A 20,170-nucleotide genomic window follows, 5' to 3' on the forward strand; every position below is an offset into this window, starting at 1 on the left:
TACCATCTTTAGTAATATTAGTAGAAAGAAAAGACTACAGACCATTTTAGCAGCAGAAAATAATACAGACCAAAGCTGCCATTGATTAATTGATTATTTTCCTGAACCACAATACAAGAGTAAAGTCTGTCTGATTTGAGGATTATTAACTCTCAAGAAGTTGAACAAAAAATGCCACAGAACTTCAAAAGTGCTGCGGAAATGCTTGATTCTATTAATAACAAGTCTGGAAAATGAACAGACTGGTCTGAAGTGACCACTAAAACTACTTTTGAGAGAGTGCAGGGACTGATTTTCAGGGACAGAAAGTACAGTTTTGTACCTACCATAAATGTAGATGTTTGAGTGTTCACCCTGCTGCAGTCATCACACTTGGGTTATCCTGCCGTCAGGCGGTCCCGCAGTCGGCCAGAGTTCCAAAGTCTTGGCCCGGTGTCGGTTGCTTTCGCTTCCTCCCTGACGTCAGTGCGCCAGGGGTATATAAGAGGCATCCAACGCCATTTTCTTCAGTTTTACTTGCCCCAGATGTCAGGTGCCCATAATAGGTAGGCAATACATATTGCTATATAAAAATATACATGTAAAAATAAAACAATACTTTCAGTCACAAGCAAATACACCACAGAGATAGTATAGGACAGAAAGGTATGGATAAGTCCAGCTAATTCAGAGGGGATGGAGGGAGGGTAACCTGGACTGCAGCAGGGTGAACACTCGAACATCTACATTTATGGTAGGTACAAAACTGTACTATGTTCATCGTGTTACCCTGCTGCAGTCATCACACTTGGGTAGAATCCCAAAGCTAAGGATGGGTGGTGGAGTTAAACAGGGTTAGAAGAAGCTAGTAGGCCCTGCAAAACTGCAGTGGCAAAGCCAGCTCTAGTCTTAGAATATAGAGGTAAGTGATAGTGTTTGATGAAGGTGTGCACTGAACTCCAAGTTGCAGCTTCCAGAATATCCTTGGTTGGCATCCCCCTGAGAAAGGCTGCTGATGTAGCTGTAGTCCTGGTGGAGTGGGGCCTAATGCTAGCAGGTACCGGTTTCCCATGATGCGTGTAGCAGAAACGTATGCAATGTCCTATCCATTTTGAAATGGTCTGTTTTGAGATAGCTTTTCCTTGTGATCCTGCAGCATAGGCTACAAAGAGCTGGTCAGAGTTTCTGAAAGCCTTAGTTTTATCCAAGTAGTAACGTAGTCGTCTGTGAATGTCCAAAGAGTGCAGGAGTCTTTCTCCTTTGTTCTGGGGATTTGGAAAAAAGGTGGGCAAATGAATGGTTTGGTTTAGGGCCACACTGGATACCACCTTTGGCATAAAGGAAGGGTTAGTTCATAGAGAGACTCTGTCTTGATGAAAAATGATGAAAGGCTCCACTGCCATTAGTGCCTGTAGCTCTGAGACTCTTCTAGCTGAAGTTATTGCTAGCAGCAGGGCAGTTTTCCATGAAAGAAACTTTAAATCAGCTGAGAAAGCTGGTTCAAAGGGCGGCAGTGTAAGTTTTTCCGGAACAAAGTTGAGATCCCAAGTAGGTGTTGGTGCTCTCCTGGGCGGTTTTATGTTCTTAGCCCCTCTGAGGTACTGTCTTAGGCGTGGATGTGAAAATAAAGGAGGATCCATGTTGTAATGAGCTGAAATTGCTGAGGCGTGGATCTTAAGAGATGAAAAGGAAAGTCCTTTGTGCAACATCTCAGTTAAATATTGTAGAATCTGAGGAATGTTTGGATCAAGGGGATTTTGGCCTTTAGCCTGGTTCCAGGCGCAAAATCTTTTCCATTTGTCTGAATAGGTTTTCCTGGTGCTGGGCCTCCTGGCCTCCAGAATGACATCCATAACAGCTTTGGATAGAGGTGTTGGTTGATTGTTTAGGTAATTTGCCATGCAGCCAGGTTTAAAGTCTTGAGCTGGCTGTGTAGAATTTGATTGTCTCGCTGGGTGAGCAGGTGAGGAATTTGTGGTAAAATCCATGGTGGGCCATGGGCCATGTTCTTTAGAATTGGATACCAGTGCTGGCGTGGCCAGTCTGGTGCAATGAGTATCATTTGTGGCCTCTGTAATCTGACTTTCAGCAGCACCTTTGCTAGAAGAGGCAGTGGAGGAAAGGCATACACTGTTAATGTTTTCCAACTGAATGAGAGGGCGTCCACTTTCCAAGCTTGTGGGTGGAATGTCCTTGTACAAAATATTTGAAGTTGGTAGTTTTGGGGGTTGGCAAACAGATCTATGTCTGGGCGTCCCCATTTTTGAGTTATCATTGCAAATACTTGTGGATCCAGTTTCCACTCATGGGGATCCATGATGTTTCTGCTTAGGTCATCTGCCAATGTGTTTTTACTTCCTGGCAGGAATTGCGCTTGTAGTTGAACTTGGTAAGACAGTGCTGTGTTCCACAAGGTCATTGCTTGCCTGCATAGAGGTAGGAATGTGTGCCCCCTTGCTTGTTGATGTACCACATTACTGTGGTATTGTCCGTCTTTATTATTAGTTGTCCTGGGTGTAAGAGGTCCTTGAAAGCTGTTAGGGCATTCTGTACTGCTAGCATTTCCTTTTGATTGATATGCAGATGCCTTTGATCTGTAGTCCATTTGCCCTGAATAAACTGTCCTGTCATGTGTGCTCCCCTGGCATAGTCCGATGCATCTGTTGTCATAGTTTGCCTGGCTGTGGGTAATGTAAAAGGCTGATCCTTGTTGAGGTGACATGCCTGTGCCCACCACAGAAACTCCTGTTGAAGGCAGGGAATGAGTGGTATCATTGTTTCAAGCTGTGGCTGTGCTGAGTCCATACGCTTTTCAGGTACCATTGTAATTTCCTCATATGCAGTTTTGCAAATGGTATTAGTAGTATGCAAGATGCCATGAATCCCAAGGCCTGCAGAATTTTGCTTGCAGGGAGATGGGTCTTTGTTGCCATTATTTTGAAGTATTGAGTTAGCTGTTGTTGCTTGTCTGGCATGAGGTAAGCCACCTGGGCCATTGTATTCAAGCTGGCACCCAGGAATATTATGTTTTGTGAAGGCACTAGTTTTGATTTCTTTTCGTTTACTGTGTACCCTAGGCAACTTAGAAGGTGTTTGACAAATGCCAGATGTTTTAAAAGAATGTCCTTGCTTTCTGCTTGAATAAGGCAGTCGTCCAGGTATGGGTATATTTGAATTCCTCTTTGTCTGCAGCATGCAATTACTGGTGCCAGGCATTTTGTGAAGACCCTGGGCGCAGTAGATAAGCCAAAGGGCAGTGCAGAGAACTGATAATGGGTTGAACCTGCAATGAAGCGGAGGTATCTTCTGCAATTTTGTCTGATAGGGACATGCAGGTATGCCTCCTCGAGATCCAACGTTACTAGCCAAGCCTTCTTGCCCAGCATGGGAAGAAGCTGCTGTAGTGTTAGCATCTTGAATTTTGGTACTTGCAGATAGGTGTTCAGAATTGAAAGATCCAGAATGGGTCTCCATGCTTTATCCTTTCTGGGGACTAGAAAGAGTCTTGAGTAAAATCCTTGTCCTTGCTCCTGTGTAGGTACCTGTTGAATGGCTCTCATATCCATGAGGGGTGTAATTTGTTTTTGTGCCTCTGCCCATTGATTTGGTGGCAGGTTTGGCACTCCTTTTATCCTTGGCAAGGTATGAAAGTGGAATCTGTATCCTTGTGAGACAATGTTTAGGACCCATTTGTCTTTTGTGATGATGTGCCAGTTGTCTGCAAAAAGTGCTAATTTTCCTCCCAAGAGAGATTTGCTTGGTAGTTGGAGGGATGAGTCACTGTGTTTGTCTTCTGCTAGCTTGGGGCCTGTCTTCACCTCCTTTCTGGGTTGCGGCACCCCATTGGCGAGGTTTGTAAGGGCCATGGGACTGACTTCTGCCCCTTGGGCGTCTGTATTTGCCCCTCTGTGGTCTGTCAGAAGCTGGAAAGGACCAGTTTTTTGTTGGCCAATTTCTGTTGAAACGAGGGGGTTATACCTGTAAAAAAATCCTTGACCGTCTGCATAGATTTTGCCTTATCCTCCATTTTCTTTAAAACCTCTTCTGCTTTGACACCAAATAAGACATCCTGCTGTAAAGGTGCATCCAATAATTTTGCTTTAACATGATCAGGTAGGGTTTGTTCTTTTAACCAAGCATGTCTGTGTATGACAGACCCAGTAACAGCTGCTCTACAGGAAGCTTCCAATGAATCAAATCCACATTGTAAAGTATGCGTGCCCACCTGTTCAGCTGCATGCAACATATCCTGCATTTCCTTGAATTCAGTCTGTTCAGAATGTGTGCTCAGTTTTTGTTTTAATTGAGACATTAGGAATTGCTGATATTTCAGCATGTGAAACTGGCAATTTAATGCTCTCATAGCCAGAGTAGCTGAGGTGTATATCTTCTTTTCCCATCTATCTAGGGCTCTGGAATCCCTTAAAGAGGGTACAGGATTTTTAGCCATAGAAGCTTTAGCCCCTTTGGGACCCTGGGAAATTGTTTCAGGGTCAGCCAGAGGGCTTTTATAAAGGAATTTGTGTGTGTCAGGTACTCTGTAGTATCTGTCTGGTTTGGCTGGAGCAGGAGGTAGGGAGTCTGGATTTAGACTAGACTCTAAGTAAACATCATCCACAACATCTAAAACTGGAGGGATAGCAAGTGGTCTGTGCTGGGGTAGTAAAAGAAACTCTTGGAGCCTTTTCTTAGAATCAGAGTAGTCCTGGCCTTCCCAGTGGAAATGTTCCCTCATGGTATGTAAAGTTTCCCCAAAGGAGTAGTCTTCAGGGGGAGATGCTGAGGGAATAGAGTCTTCAGCATCAGAGTCTTCATAAGTGGGAAAAGTGTAATCCTGTTCCTCAGAAGAATCTGAGGAAATAGAAACCTGGTCAGAGGAAGCATAATCCTCCTCTTGTCTTGGCCTTTTATCAGGAGGGGGATGGGAACCCCTGATTAGGGTAATCAAATCTTCAGCCATCTTAAGCATCTGTTTCTTAGGCATGGGGCCTTGAACAGGAGACTGATGTACAGTCTTTTTTGGTTTTAATGGAGTCTTTAGCTTAGCATAAGATTTAATGGTGAGTGTAGTCAGTCTGAAGACAACTTCTGAAACCGAAGGCGTTTCTATTGTACCAGGATCACCTTCTGCTCCGGTGTCGGAAGGGCCTAATGAAGATGGTTGCAATGGCCTAGTACACTCCGTTTGAGAATCCGAAGCTGTCTGGGGTTCCATTTCTGCGGTCGTCAGGGGTTGCGTAGGCGCCTCACTGAAAACCGGAGAACCGGTGACAGGCCCAGCAGAGGCCTCGGAGTCTGGCTTGGTTCTAGGCTGCCTGTCCTTATCCTTGCGTTTTTTATACATGCCGGTCGTCTGCTGCTCCGACGGCATGATATAATTAAATTTCCTACCAAAGTAATGTCGTGCAAAGTCAAAACGGCATTTGATAGTTCATTTATTAAACCTAGCACAAAACTGACAACCTGTGACATCGTGGTCTGGGCCTAGGCAAGGAATACAATAAGAATGGAAGTCCTTATGAGGTATTTGCTTCCCTCAAGAAATGCAATTGTTACCTTTTTCTGACATCGGACTGAGGGAAGAAAAGGTTCCCCAATGGGGTACTTAGCTTTATTGAAGACTTCGGACTTAAATTCGATTCAAAAATCTCAGGTGTCGGCCGACCGGCACTTGCGAACCGCTTCTGCTTCGGGCACCGCGCGGCAAGAAAGACGGAAGAAAATGGCATCGGATGCCTCTTATATACCCCTGGCGCACCGATGTCAGGGAGGAAGCGACAGCAACCGACGCCGGACCAAGACTTTGGAACTCTGGCCGACTGTGGGGCGCCTGACGGCAGGATAAACCAAGTGTGATGACTGCAGCAGGGTAACACGATGAACATCATTCACGTGGAATGACAGACTGTTCTTTGCAAACAAAATGCGTAAGTTCTGAGACTTCTGGCAAAAGTGAAAGCTAAAAAGACTACCTTCCAAGACAAACAAGAGTACTACAAAATTGTTGGCTCCATGACACAGAGGGATGAAGCCCTGATTACAACCCAGATGACCCAGGATCAACCAACAACCCAGGTTGTGCCGAAGCAGATAGCTGCCTGGATGAAATTTTCCAGTGATTACCCCCCACCACCACCAATAAGAAAAGAATGGGCTGATCAGTCAATAATGGGAAGACTAATGGTTGGTGGATAGCAGGAATTGAAGAGAAAACAAAAAGTGTGCCACACACATGGTGAGCTCAAAAAGCAAATCATTGTCATCATCACCTCCTTTTCCCATTTTACGTGGGGTTGGGTTATTGTATCAACTCTCACTACCTCTCTCAATTCAGAGATACTCTTCTTTCTTCATCGGTTACAGGTCATCTCTCATGCAATCCAGCCATCTCTTGGCTGGCCATCTTCATCACTTGCTTTCTGTCAGTCCTAAACTGATTTACCAAATGACCTTCTCATTTATGACTCATGTGACCAAATCATTGTAATCCATTTCCTTGATCTCCTCTAAATCTTTAGATCCCAATCTGATGTTATATATTCATGTCCCACAGTGTACATCTTACTACCCATCTGAGGCATATCATTGCCATCATGTCAAGCTTCCTCAGCTGCCCTGCCTTCATTGTCCTGTTTTCTGTGTCATACTGCTGTTTTGTGCATCTTGTTTTGAGCTTCTATGCATTCTTCTGACATATACCACCACTTGACTCTTTGTGTTAGTTGACTTCAGTATCTCCAGTTTTACTTTTGATCTCTTCATTCGGAATTCACTTCCCCACTCCTCAATCAAAATCTCCCCATACACTTGAAGTTGTTAACCTGTTTTACTATTTTCAATACTTTCTCTGTACTCAGCTTCCTCTAATTCCCCTCATTTGCTGGCATGATCACTGTCTTGTCTGTACTTAGTTTCATCCCATGTGCCATCAGTTTCCATTCTAGTCCCCTATCATATACTGAAGTTCATGTTCAGAGACTGCTTGTAGTGCCACATTGTCTGCGCACAGCTGCTTTCTTGACCTGTCCTCTCCAGCCAGTTTGCTGATGCACTCCATCACCAGTACGAACAGGAATGGACTCAGAACGGAACATAGATGCATACCCACTCCATCTGAAAGCCCCTCTAAAAGTCTGAACAGTTAGTACTTGTGTCACAGGGTACTTGTACATAGTCTTAGTAATTCTACCAATATACTGGACTTCAAACCATTGCAGGACTGCCCCCTGGGAACTAGTCGTATGCTTTTCTCCAACTTTACGAATGTCCAGTTGAAGTCTTTGCTTAACTCCAGCTTATTGTCTATCTCACTGCAAACTTCAGTCAGGTTGTACTGCATCCTGATGTTAATCCTAACTGCTCATCTCCCATCTTACTTACTAATAATCTGTGCATCTCTGCATTTATCAATCACCCTCGCCAGTACTTTCATGCAGTGTGGCAGGAGTTTGAAACTAATGTACTGCCCACCGTTGTGAGTAACTCCTTTGTTCCTCTACATTGGCACTAGAAAACTTGTTCTCCAGTTATCTGGGATACACCTTTCTCTATCTCTCTCTCTCTCTATATGTCACATGGTTCTACTCATTGCAGTGTGTGTGTGTGTGTGTGTGTGTGTGTGTGTATATATATATATATATATACACACACACACACACACACACACACACACACACACACACACACACACACACACACTGCAATGAGTAGAACCATTTCTCCCCTAATGCACCCGCCATCTTGACCACATCTGCTGTGACTTCATCTGAGTCTGCCATTTTCCATTACTTCATGTTCCTCTGTGCATTTCAAACTTCTAGAGTGGGTTCTCCTTCCTCTTTCAGCACTGGCTGCACAGGTAACAGCATGGCTTCTTCATGGTTTTCTTTATTTAGAAGCTTCTGAAAGTACATCTTTCATCTGCACTTGGTATCCCATGGCCTGATGAGCAGATTGTTTCTAGCATCCCTTATGAATGGCTTTTGCTGACTAACCTCTTTATCTTTTTGTCTGCTTTGCAATCGTGAAGGAGCTTCTTTGTTCTATCTGTTGAGTCACTTCCCAGAAGAAAATACAGTTTATCTGATGCCTTGTTCTTTGCCATAATTAAGTTATCTGCAATCTTAGCCAATCAGTACTCCTTCTTATCCTAGTCCATATTTTCTATCAGACAAATGTTTCTGCACGCCTTTCTTTTGACAGCTTTCTGGACTTCTCCATCTGTTCTATCATCTTCACACATGCTGCTTGAGCTGCTGCCATTTCTCTATGTCTCCCCTATTTCCTATTTTTTCTGATATACTAGAGTCCCAAGCATTTCCTTGAACTCTTGTGTTTTTTCTTCAAAGAACTTCCAAGTCTTCCTCCTAGTCTCAGTTGACTTTAGAGCCTTCTCGGACTACTACTTGCAGCCAATTGCAGCCACCAGATATTTATGCTGGTGGCCAACCATTTCACCAGGGATAACTTTGCAATTTCTGGTTTGACCCTGGTGCCCTTTCTTTATTAGACTTAAGTCAACTTGAGCCACATGCTGACCATTCTTGTATGTGATCTGGTGGCTATCTCTCTTGAAGAGTCATGAGTTGGGATCTATTAACCCACTTTGTCAAAAAGTTGTCTAAAACAGTCACATGTGCACTATCCTGTTGCCCCAACTGTGTAAACTCAGGCAATCCTCATATTTTGTTCTATATGTTCTCTCTGCTCTGACATGAAAATTTAAGTTCCCTATTATCAAGACCAACTAATTTTGCCCTACTTTACTGATGCTATCCTGAATGCCTTCTTTTCCTTGTAATTGCAGCTCTGCTGTAGAGAACAGGCTGAGATAATGAAAGCCACTTCATCTTTACAATGGAGTCTGTTGTGAATCTATTATTGATTCTGATGACATTCCTCACTGTCTTAAGAAGACCCTTTCTTATTAGTCCCTACACCATTTCTTGTCTATCCTCCCCTTAAGTAGAATAATTTGCATCCAAGGCCAATACACTTTGTTGCAGTGTCCTTCCACCTTCTTTCCTGGATCACAGAATATTCAGCATCCTTCTTGCTATCACGTCATCCACTTTCAAGCTACATCCCATCAGTTAACCTACATTTAGTGCAACAAACCTTAGCTCATTTTTGCCAGGGTGACTGGTTTTACGAAAACAAAAATAAAAGTCTCTGTGTATTGAAATTTTTGTCTCACAGAGAGGTGGCTTTTTGATATGTTGGTATGACACAGAGGTGTTTACAGGAAAGTACAGTTGTGTACACTTACCATAAATGTAGATGTTCGAGTGTATTTACTGTTGCAGTCAATACATTTGGGTAATCCTGCTGGCAGGTTGCCCTCAGTCGGCCTGAATTCCAGAGTCTTGGGTTCTGTGTCAGTTGCTGACGTCAGGTCGTCAGGGGTATAAAAGAAGAAGCCAACGCCATTTTCTTCAGTTTTTCTTGCCCCAGATGTCAGGTGCCCTCTAAAGGGTAGCCAAAATTTATGTATATATATATATATATATATATATATATATATATATATATATATATATATAAAACATACATGCACCAATATAAACTTTACCTTCATCTACAAACAAATACACCACACAAGTTGTATAGATCAGAGAAGAAAAAATAAGTTCCAGCAGAAAAAGGGGGGGATGGTGGGTGGGTAACCTGGACTGCAACAGTGAATACACTCGAACATCTACATTTATGGTAAGTGCACACAACTGTACTATGTTCTTCGTGTTTCACTATTGCAGTCAATACATTTGGGTAGAGTCCCAAAGCTATGGTTGGGAAGCTGGAGCTAAACAGCATTAGGAGCGGCTATGAGGCCCTGCAGAACTACAGTGGCAAAGCCTGCCCTGAATTTAGAGTAAAGTGGCAGATGATAATGCTTTGTAAAGGTGTGCACTGAACTGCAAGTAGCAGCCTCTAAAATGTCTTTAGTTAGAACTCCCCTGAGAAAGGCTGCTGAAGTGGCTGCAGCTCTGGTTGAAGGTTGTCTAATGCCCTTAGGCACTGTCTTGCCATGTTGTGAATAGCAGAAATGAATGCAGTGGCCTATCCACTTTGAAATAGTCTGCTTGGAAATAACCTTTCCTTGTGATCCTGCAGCATATGCCACTAGTAATTGCTCTGTCTTCCTAAAAGCTTTAGTTTTGTCCAAATAGAATCTAAGCTGTCTGTGTACGTCCAAAGAATGCAGAATTCTTTCTCCCTTGTTCTGTGGATTTGGATAAAAAGTTGGCAAATGAATAGTTTAGTTAACGGCCACACTGGACACCACCTTAGGCATAAATGTTGGGTTTATCCTCAGAGAGACCCTATCTGGATAAAAAATGATAAAAGGTTCCACAGCCATGAGTGCCTGTAGCTCTGACACTCGTCTTGCAGAAGTTATTGCTAGGAGCAGAGCTGTTTTCCAGGATAAAAACTTTATATCAGCAGTAGCAGCTGGCTCAAATGGAGGTAAGGTGAGTTTTTCCAAGACATAATTGAGGTCCCATGCAGGTATTGGTGATCTCCTTGGAGGCCTTAAATTTCTGGCTCCTCTGAGGTACTGCCTGAATAAAGGATGGGAAAAGATTGGTGGCTCTGTATTGTAATGAGCCGAAATGGCAGAGTCATGAATTTTAATTGATGAAAAAGACAGGCCTTTGTCCAGCATCTCAGTTAAGTATTGCAAAATCTGAGGAATATTTGGTACAGCTGTATCAGTTCCTTGTGCCGGGTTCCAAGCACAAAATCTCTTCCATTTTCCAGCATAAGATTTCCTAGTACTAGGCCTTCTGGCTTCCAGAATGACATCCGTCACAGCTTTACTGAGAGGTGTGCTTTGTATGGCTACATAATCTGCCATGCTGCCAGGTTTAGAGTCCTGAGTTGGCTGTGCAGGATCTGATTGTTTTGTTGGGATAGCAGATGAGTCATTTGAGGTAAGGTCCAGGCTGGGCATTGAGACAAGTTCCTTAAGATCGGATACCAGTACTGACGGGGCCAGTCTGGGACAATCAGTATCATTTTTGGTTCTCCTGTCTGACTCCTGTCTGACCTTTAGGAGTACCTTGGGGAGGAGAGGCAGTGGAGGAAAGGCATATACCGATAGGTTTTTCCAGCTGAAAGATAAGGCGTCCACTTTCCATGCTTGTCTGTGATAAGTCCTTGTGCAGAATCTTGTTAGTTGGTAGTTGTGAGGGGAGGCAAATAGATCTATGTCCGGGCATCCCCATTTCCTTGCTATCATGCTGAAGACTTGTGGATCCAGCTGCCACTCGTGGGGATCCATGAGGTTACTGCTTAGTTCGTCTGCCAGAGTATTTTTCTTTCCTGGCAGGAATTGTGCCTGCAGGTGAACTTGGTAAGTCAATGCTGTGTCCCACAAAGTCATGGCTAGTCTGCAAAGGGGGTAAGAATGTGTGCCCCCCCTACTTGTTTATATACCACATGACCGTGGTGTTGTCTGTCTTTATCAGAAGTTGTCCTGGATGAAGTAGGTCCTTGAAGGCTGTCAGGGCATTTTGAACTACTAGCATCTCTTTTTGATTGATATGTAGATGCATTTGACTTGCGGACCATGTGCCCTGAATATATCTTCCTGCCATATGTACCCCCTAGGCATAATCTGATGCATCCATTGTTAGGTTCTGCCTGGCTGGGGGTAAAGTGAATGGCTGTCCCTTGTTTTGGTGACAAGCCTTCACCCACCATCGAAACTCCTGTTGCAGGCAAGGAATGAGAGTAATCATTGTTTCCAGGCTGTGGCAATGTTGTGTCCAGACACTTTTTAGGTACCTTTGAAGTTTCCTCGTATGCAGTCTTACATATGGAATTAGTAGGATGCAGGATGCCATGAAGCCCAAAGCCTGCAGAATTTTTCTTGCAGATAACTGGGCTTTTGTTGCCAATGTTTTGAAGTAGGTAGTCAGTTGCCTTTGTTTGTCTGGCGTGAGATAAGCCATCTGGGCAGTTGTATTTAAGCTTGCTCCCAGGAATATTATCTCTTGAGAGGGTACTAGTTTTGATTTCTTTTCATTGACTGTGTACCCTAGGCATGTTAAAAATCTTTTCACAAACGCCAGATGCTGTAGTAGAATGTCCTTGTTCTCTGCTTGAATTAGGCAGTCATCCAAGTAAGGATATATTTGTATTCCTCTTTGTCTGCAGAAAGCAATTACTGGTGCCAGGCACTTTGTAAAGACCCTGGGTGCAGTAGATAATCCAAAGGGCAGTGCAGAGAACTGGTAATGCATTGAGCCAGCCTTGAATCTGAGGTATCTTTTGCATGATTGGCTGATTGGGACATGCAGGTATGCCTCTTTTAGGTCTAACGTCACGAGCCAAGCCTCTTTGCCCAGCATGGGCAGGAGCTGCTGCAAGGTCAACATTTTGAATTTTGGTATATTCAGGAATGTGTTTAGAATAGATAGGTCCAGTATTGGTCTCCAGGCTTTGTCCTTTCTGGGTACCAAGAACAGTCTTGAGTAAAGTCCTTTTCCCTGCTCTTGCTGTGGTACTTGTTGAATATCCCCCATGTCCATGAGGGATGAGACTTGTTTTTGTGTCTCTGCCCATTGATGTTTTGGCAGATCTGGCCAACCATTTGCCTTTGGCAGGGTATGGAAGTGAAACTTGTAGCCTTGTGACACTATGTTTAGAACCCACTTGTCCTGGGTTATAATGTGCCAATTTTGAGAAAAAAAGTGCTATTTTTCTCCCTAAGGGTGCTGCCTGGAGATAACTGCTCGGTGCAGGCAGGCAGGGGGAAGTCATTGGGACTGTTTCCTGTATGGTTGTGATTTGTCTTCTCCACTTTTGTAGGTAGTAGCACCCCATTGCTTTGACCTGTATGAACCTTGCACCTGGGATCTGCCTCTAGGGCATTTGGATCTGCCCCTTTGAGGTCTGACACTGGAAAGGACCAATTCTTTGTAGGCCAGTGCCTACTAAACCTAGGTGGCTGTACTTGTAAAAAATCCTTGACAGTTTGCATAGATTTAGCTTTGTCCTCCATTTTCTTTAGCAACTCTTCTGCCTTAACACCAAACAAAGTATTGTGCTGTAAAGGTGCACCTAATAATTTAACTTTGACATGATCAGGCAGACTTTGTTCCCTTAACCATGCATGTCTCCTAATTACAGAACCAGTAACTGCAGCCCTGCAGGAGGCCTCCAGAGAATCAAATCCACATTGCAAAGTATGCTTTCCACCTTGTTCAGCTGCATGCAATAAATCCTGCATTTCCTTGTTTTCTGCACATTCAGAGTTTAACAGCATTTTCTGTTTAAGCAATGTCATGACATGTTGCTGATATTTGAGCATATGAAACTGACAGTTTAAGGCCCTTATAGCCAAGGTAGCAGATGTGTAAACCTTTTTTCCCCATCTATCCAGTGCCCTAGAATCTCTGTCAGAGAGGGTAGGGTTTTTTTGCAGTGGAAGCCTTAACCCCTTTGGGACACTGTGAAATAGTCTCTGGGTCTGCAGTAGGGTTTTTGAAAAGGAATTTATGAGAGTCAGGAACCCTGTAATATCTGTCAGGCTTAACAGGAGCTGGAGGTAAGGAGTCAGGGGTCAGACTGGACTCCGAAAACACATCATCTACAATGTCTAACACAGGTGGAATGGCAAGGGGTCTGTGTTGAGGTAGTAAAAGGAAGTCCCTGAGCCTCTTTATAGATTCTGAAAAATCTTTGCTCTCCCAGTGGAAATGTTCCCTCATGGTATGCAAGGTTTCCCCAAAAGAATAGTCCTCAGGAGGAGAAGCTGAAGGAATAGAGTCTTCAGCATCAGAATCCTCATAGGGGAAGTGAATATTCCTGATCAGAAGATTCATAGTCTGTCTCTTGCCTAGGCCTCTTATCAGGAGGGGGATGGGAACCCCTGATCAATGTAATCAAGTCTTCGGCCATTTTGAGCATCTGTTTTTTGGGCATGGAGGCCTGTCCATATGGCTCTTGAGCTTGTTTCTTTGTCTTTGAAGGTGCTTTAGTCTTTGCCCTTGAAGTCGGTTTAATGTATAGATGTTTAGGTCTGAATACACCCTCAGAAGCTGGTGCCTGCTCAGCGGCTCTGGACCCATCTGTGGGAATAGTGTCCGAGGCTCCAATACTTTGAGATTCCAGCGGCATAGCAGACTCCACGTGGGAGTCGGTAGCGGCCTGCGACTCTAAAGTAGCGGGTGTCAGGGGCTGCAAAAGCGCCTCACTGAGAACTGGCGAACCGGCGATTGGCTTAGGAGAAGCTTCATCGTCGGTTTTGGGCATCGGTTGTCTATCCTTTTCTTTTTCTTTGAGTTTTTTGTGAACTCCGGTAGTCGGATGGCTATCTGATGACATTTTATAATTAAATCTGCACCCAAAATAGATTAATGCAAAATCATACCGACACTTAATAGTGCATTGGTTAAATCTAGCACAAAACCAACAACTTGAAACATCATGGTCAGGGCCTAGGCAAGGAATACAGTAAGAATGAAAGTCCTTATGAGGTATTTGCTTTCCACAAGAAATACAATTATTAACTTTTTCTGACATCAGTCTGGAGCAAGAAAAAAGTTTCCCCAACGGGGTACTTAGGTTTAAAGAAGACTTCGGATCTGAAACTCAAACACGAAAATCTCAGGAGTCAGCTGACCGGCACTTGCGAACTGTTTCTGCTTTGGGCACCGTGTGGCAAGAAAGACTGAAGAAAATGGTGTTGGCTGCATCTTTTATACCCCCTGAAGACCTGACATCAGGGAAGAGGTGACAGCAACCGACACAGGACCCAAGACTTTGGAATTCAGGCCGACTGAGGGCAACCTGCCAGCAGGATTATCCAAATGTATTGACTGCAACAGTGAAACATGAAGAACATCTGCTTGGTCAATTGTGCAACATCAATATACTCTCCACCAGGTCAAGAAAAAAAAACATGAATGTCATTTGTTTGCATCTTTTCCTCACAGTACCATAACTTTATAACATTTTTTTAAAATTTTTCAATAGTACAGTGTATATAGTCCTGGATTGGGGCTAAATGCTCAAGACCAAATGGAAAAGCATCCAGAAGCATAGAAAACCTTTTAGTCACCATCAAGAGCGCTGCTACTCCTTCTAGTAGGCCAATGAAAAGAATTAGATATACTGACAAAGCAATGTCCTGAAATAAAGGTTACTTCCACAGAAGAGAAAGGAGATGACAGAAGCACCAGAACTAAGAGCCAGAGAATTAGGAACCAAGTGGTCCATGGGTCACCACACCTGCATCAAAATGAGATGAAGGCTGAGAGTGCTGACTTGGACAAAAGGAGGGAATCTGGTGGCATCAAGGAGGTAAAAATACACAGAAATAACCCCTTTTAACAAAATGTGTTAAATGTACACTTTCCTCTGTTATGTCAAAGGAAACAATGGAAAGAAAATACCATATTACCCCAATTAGTGAAGCAATCCACTTTTGGGGAAAGTACCGTGACTAAAGAGTACATTGGCATCATATCTGCAGATTTTGGCATCCACAGAAATATTGGGATGTCGGCTCAAGGCATTTGCAAGACAGTTTACATCTCCTGGAATATGGACAGCTCTGAGACATGTGATGTCACCACCTACTTCTACATATTAAATGCTTCCCTGCACAGAGAAGGGCACCTCATTCCACCCTCATATGTTTAGGTATCATATTAATGACTGGTTATGTGATCTGATCAGAAGAACTAAACAACCTCTAAAGCATGAACATCACAAAGAGTACTTATTTCCAAGGACATGATGTGTAATTCCCATGTCAAGAAAGTAGAACTTCTGAGCTTGTGAGAGATGCTCCAACTAGAGGACAACCTCTCCTTAGTCATTTCTAGTCAACAGCTTATTCCCACCCTACTGCTATCCAAATGCAATGAGTATCCCACACATGCTGAGGTTCTGAACAAATCCCTTTCTAAAACTCCTACAAAATGTACTAGCAGAACCTAACTTCAGCCACATGCTCACACCACACCTAACATACACTCACTATCTAAACACACTACAAATACAGCTACATACTGTACTTCCTCCTCAATGGAGGGTCACCTATGATGCATGCCAACACCCCTAATGCCACCACAGCATGCCACCACACATAACAATATTCTAATTACAGTTCACTTACAGACACATAGACATTCCTTTCCCAGGCTAAGCAAGGACAAAGTGATGGTCAGCTATCTTTCTGGTGATTTATTCTATCACTAGGACTCTTAGATCCCTGTCCTTCAAGTATGCATATTATCTAATTGGTGTCTATATGGGTATGAATGATCTCGGATGCTCCACCTCAAAGGGGAGATAAGGGGAGAGACATGGTAGAGCTTTGTATGTTTGTTACTGACTTCAGGAAGGGGTAGGCCTTAAGCAGCATCTTGCTATCCCTGTGATTAATGCCATAAAGAAATCAAAAAGTAACTGATTTCAACAATTAACTCTGTAACTGATGTCATTCTATGAGGATCTAGTCTGCATCAACATGACAGAAAATTATCTTGTCTGCTATCTGCTTCACCAGAGATGGCCTGCACCTTTCCCAAGGGGCGTCTACTTATTGGTTAAAACACTGGCTACTCCCAAAGTCCATTTTTACTTAGAATCAGTCTTCTCGACTTTCCAGCTTACTAATGTTAATCAGTTCTGTACAAAGCTTGCACTACTCAATGATAGGAGTCTAAACAAGAAAATGCCTGACCTTGAGGCCTTCATAATCCATAAGCAGATACACATTTCAAACTTGTCTAATTGATGAAACATGGAGCCTTTCCTTGGTTTGGTGCTTATCATTTGTTCAGATCTTCCAGCATGATAATGACCTTGAACTTTAAGATATCTTAGTGTCATTACACTCTAAATATCATATCATTGTCAGTTATAGCACCCCTTCTATGGTTCATGCTACCCACAGTTTTAACCACCTTGAGTCCTCAACAACTGAATCAAATGAGATTTTTCTGGGAGATTTCAACTACCAATCCTTAGGCTGGTGAACATACACTATCAGCAACAAATATAGCCAATATTTCCTCAGACTTATTAATGCCAGTTGTCTGAACCAGGCAGTGCCATGTCCTGCTAGGGAATCACATGTCTTTATACGTGTCCTCAGTTAAAAAGGAGATGTCTGCTTCACATCTAAGCTCTCTCCTCCATGATCACATCAAATGATGGACTGTCATATTTTATCTCAGGACCCAGTACAAGACTACAACCACCAACTCTTCTGTATTTAAGGATTTCTCTAAGGCAAGTCTTCAAACACTTTCAGATATTCTGGTGAAAAAGAAAAACTAGCCTCCCCAGTAGAGAAGTTGGTAGCTGAAGTAGCTACTTACACCACTGACTTTTACTCACACCTGAATTATTGCACTATCAGTCCCCACTGGCCAGAATACGATGTCAACTACAAAAATAAGCTGTGTGATTAAATCCTACCATCAATAAACTCTACAATGCAGCATAGTGCTATTTGAATAACAAGAACACCAATACAACCACTACAATGAAAATACTTCCCTCAAAGTTGATACCATTCTAAAGGGTCTTGGCACATTTGTGGACAACAGGTTCTCATATGATCACCATGTATTGATTGATAGAAAATCCTTCTACTTAGCACAAAAAATCAATAAAGGCATATCCTTCATATCCAATAAGTGTTTGTTCCTGTGGCAGAGCCATTTGATATTATACTGTAACAGTTTTCTGAGTGGCACTGTTACAACAGACAAGTTTGTAATGAATTTAGAAAAACACTACACCATACCAAGGAATCACAAAAGAGATGACTTGTCATGGAATTTTTGTATACTTATTATGACACTGATTTTATCAAATCCTGTTTTGAGATATTCAGAAGTCAGGAAATATACCATGTACTTAAGGGCACACACATTTGACATGTAGCCCTATCCAGGTTTAAGCCTTTTGCCTCACTCTGCCCAACAAAGTGCTACTTTGCTAATCATGTTCTTGTTCGGTAGCTCCACCATAACAGAAGGTCACCAATTATACTAACAACTACCTGTAGTCCTTCAAACATTTCAACTACTGCTCTTTGAAAAACTTCTGAGGCTTGTGATATTCCAAATGGCAATTTCAGAAACCTGTGTCTTCCAAGGGGGTTGTTACATGCTCACATCTTTGGAATACTTTTTTTTCTAACCTAATTTGTTAGGACACTTGATTAGCTTTGAGCACAAAGAAGAGAAGAATGCTACATTCTTACCATAATGCTAGGTTTGAGGACTAAGGCTTATAGGACTCAGACAGCCAGCATCTAAACATTGGCAGACTACCAGCTCTACCCATACTTCATAGCATGGAAGGGCTCTTTTCCCACATCAAGACAGAACAACAAATATAAGAAATAGAAATTAACATAGCATAACCATAACATAACAATAACAGCAAAAGGAGTAAAAGCTCCATCTCACCTCCTGGTGTAAGGGGGAACTACTCATGATGGTTAATGCAGAGTCTACTCCACTGAGGGCATATGATCATTAGCTGTACCCAATACAAACTCTTTCCAAATGATGAGAGCAAACTTATAAGAATGTATTTCAGGGTATCTACTGATGCTGCACTGGTATTTTACATTGGCCTAAACAACTCATATTATGAAACTCTTAAAGCTAGACTATGATCAACAATTTATATGAATGGAAAAGTATACTACAGGTTTTTGCTCTAGACACCTGACCTTAATGTGTTACTGCTGACATGAATTCACTGGGAAAGTGCATATGATCATAAACCTTACCTGTTTACTCTCATTTCTTAAGGTACTAAATATAACTCAAAATCAATATAAATACTGAATGATTTGCAGGAAATATAATGCAACAATGTGTGAGCTGTGTAGTAAAGTTGCTGACAGACCATTTCACTACTAACTTTCCAAGGTTTTGATGTTCTTACCCTGGTCAGCTTAGTAAGAGAGGTGATATTACAACAGTGAATACACTGTGATTCATTACTGTGGGAGATCAATACATATGAAGTAAGCTCCAAACATGTACCATCTCTGATGGTTCATGGATCTTTACAAATAGCTCTGCATTTCTTACTCTGTGTGAAGCAATCTGTCATCATCATAATAATAACACAACCCATTCATGTTTTTTTAGAAGGGGCTCTAGATAGAAAGAGGAGTGTGTTATGTTTCCACCACAACACAGGTGGTATGACCTACTCAACCTATTCCTTCTTTATGCATGCATATATACTGGCTCCAACATGTGTTAGACTGCACACAGTAAGGGTGTGCACCTTCTGTAGGAAGCCTGATGCCTCCATATGTGTGTGACCAAATGATTCTCCAAAGGGCTGCACTTTAACACTGACTAGGAGCCATGTTTTCACCCACTACTCTTTTTCCTCTCTCTAGCTGGCCTCCTGACACCTTTCAATAGCATCATTGGCATACACTCAACCCCTGTGAGAGAGGCACAGATGTGCTTCTCTGATGTGAGTGGTTCTTTAAAGACACATTAAACATATATAATTGATTAATTATATTTAATTTATTTCAATCATTATATCGTGCATACATTTTGGAAGTATTTTTCCACTGTAGAATATAACTGTAACTTGGAGCATGAAGTTGAAGCAGACAGAAAAACAGCGTACAGCACATGAACAACAGCAGTGATGTTGTCAAGATGCCATTGGAGGCATCTTCTCAAGCAATGTACACAGAGCATGGGTTACTCCAGGGGAATCACACAGTTAGTTAGAGATATTTAAATATTTTACTGGCTCAGAGAAAGCTTTTATAAAAGCTACAAAATTAAAAATATGACAAGTGCATGCTTTAACAGTTTTAACTGACATACATTTTCTTCTTTTGAAAGGGAATCCATGAAAATATAAGCAGGGTTATGACTGCTAAAAGTACCATATTCCTTGAATGTGGTTACAGAACAGTTACAGTATCATAAGTATCTGAATTAAACATATTAATTATTCTGTAATATAATGGTCAGTAACATTTTTGGAAAGCTTCACTACTTTTATTGCCTAAGTGGTTTAATACAGGAGAAGTCACACGAAAGATGCACTTCTTCAGGGAATGAGGGCTAGGTGTTTGAAGCAGAGTTATAGAAGAAGCTGTGAATGATAGAACAGAAGAAAACTTCTAGCATTCATGGACTATGCAACAATGATTGTTAGTAAAAGC

The 20,170-nt window shown here is 42.4% G+C and overlaps 1 protein-coding gene across 1 annotated transcript in view; it reads right to left on the bottom strand.

The window, feature by feature from the left end:
* Positions 1 to 20,170, bottom strand: part of LOC122787645 (nesprin-2-like) — a 493,963-nt gene that overhangs the window by 133,607 nt on the left and 340,186 nt on the right. The gene's annotated exons all lie outside the window — the stretch shown is intronic.

Source organism: Protopterus annectens, chromosome 1.part0 (assembly GCF_019279795.1).
Source record: "Protopterus annectens isolate FY-2018-M chromosome 1.part0, PAN1.0, whole genome shotgun sequence".
NCBI classification, from domain to species: domain Eukaryota; kingdom Metazoa; phylum Chordata; order Ceratodontiformes; family Protopteridae; genus Protopterus; species Protopterus annectens.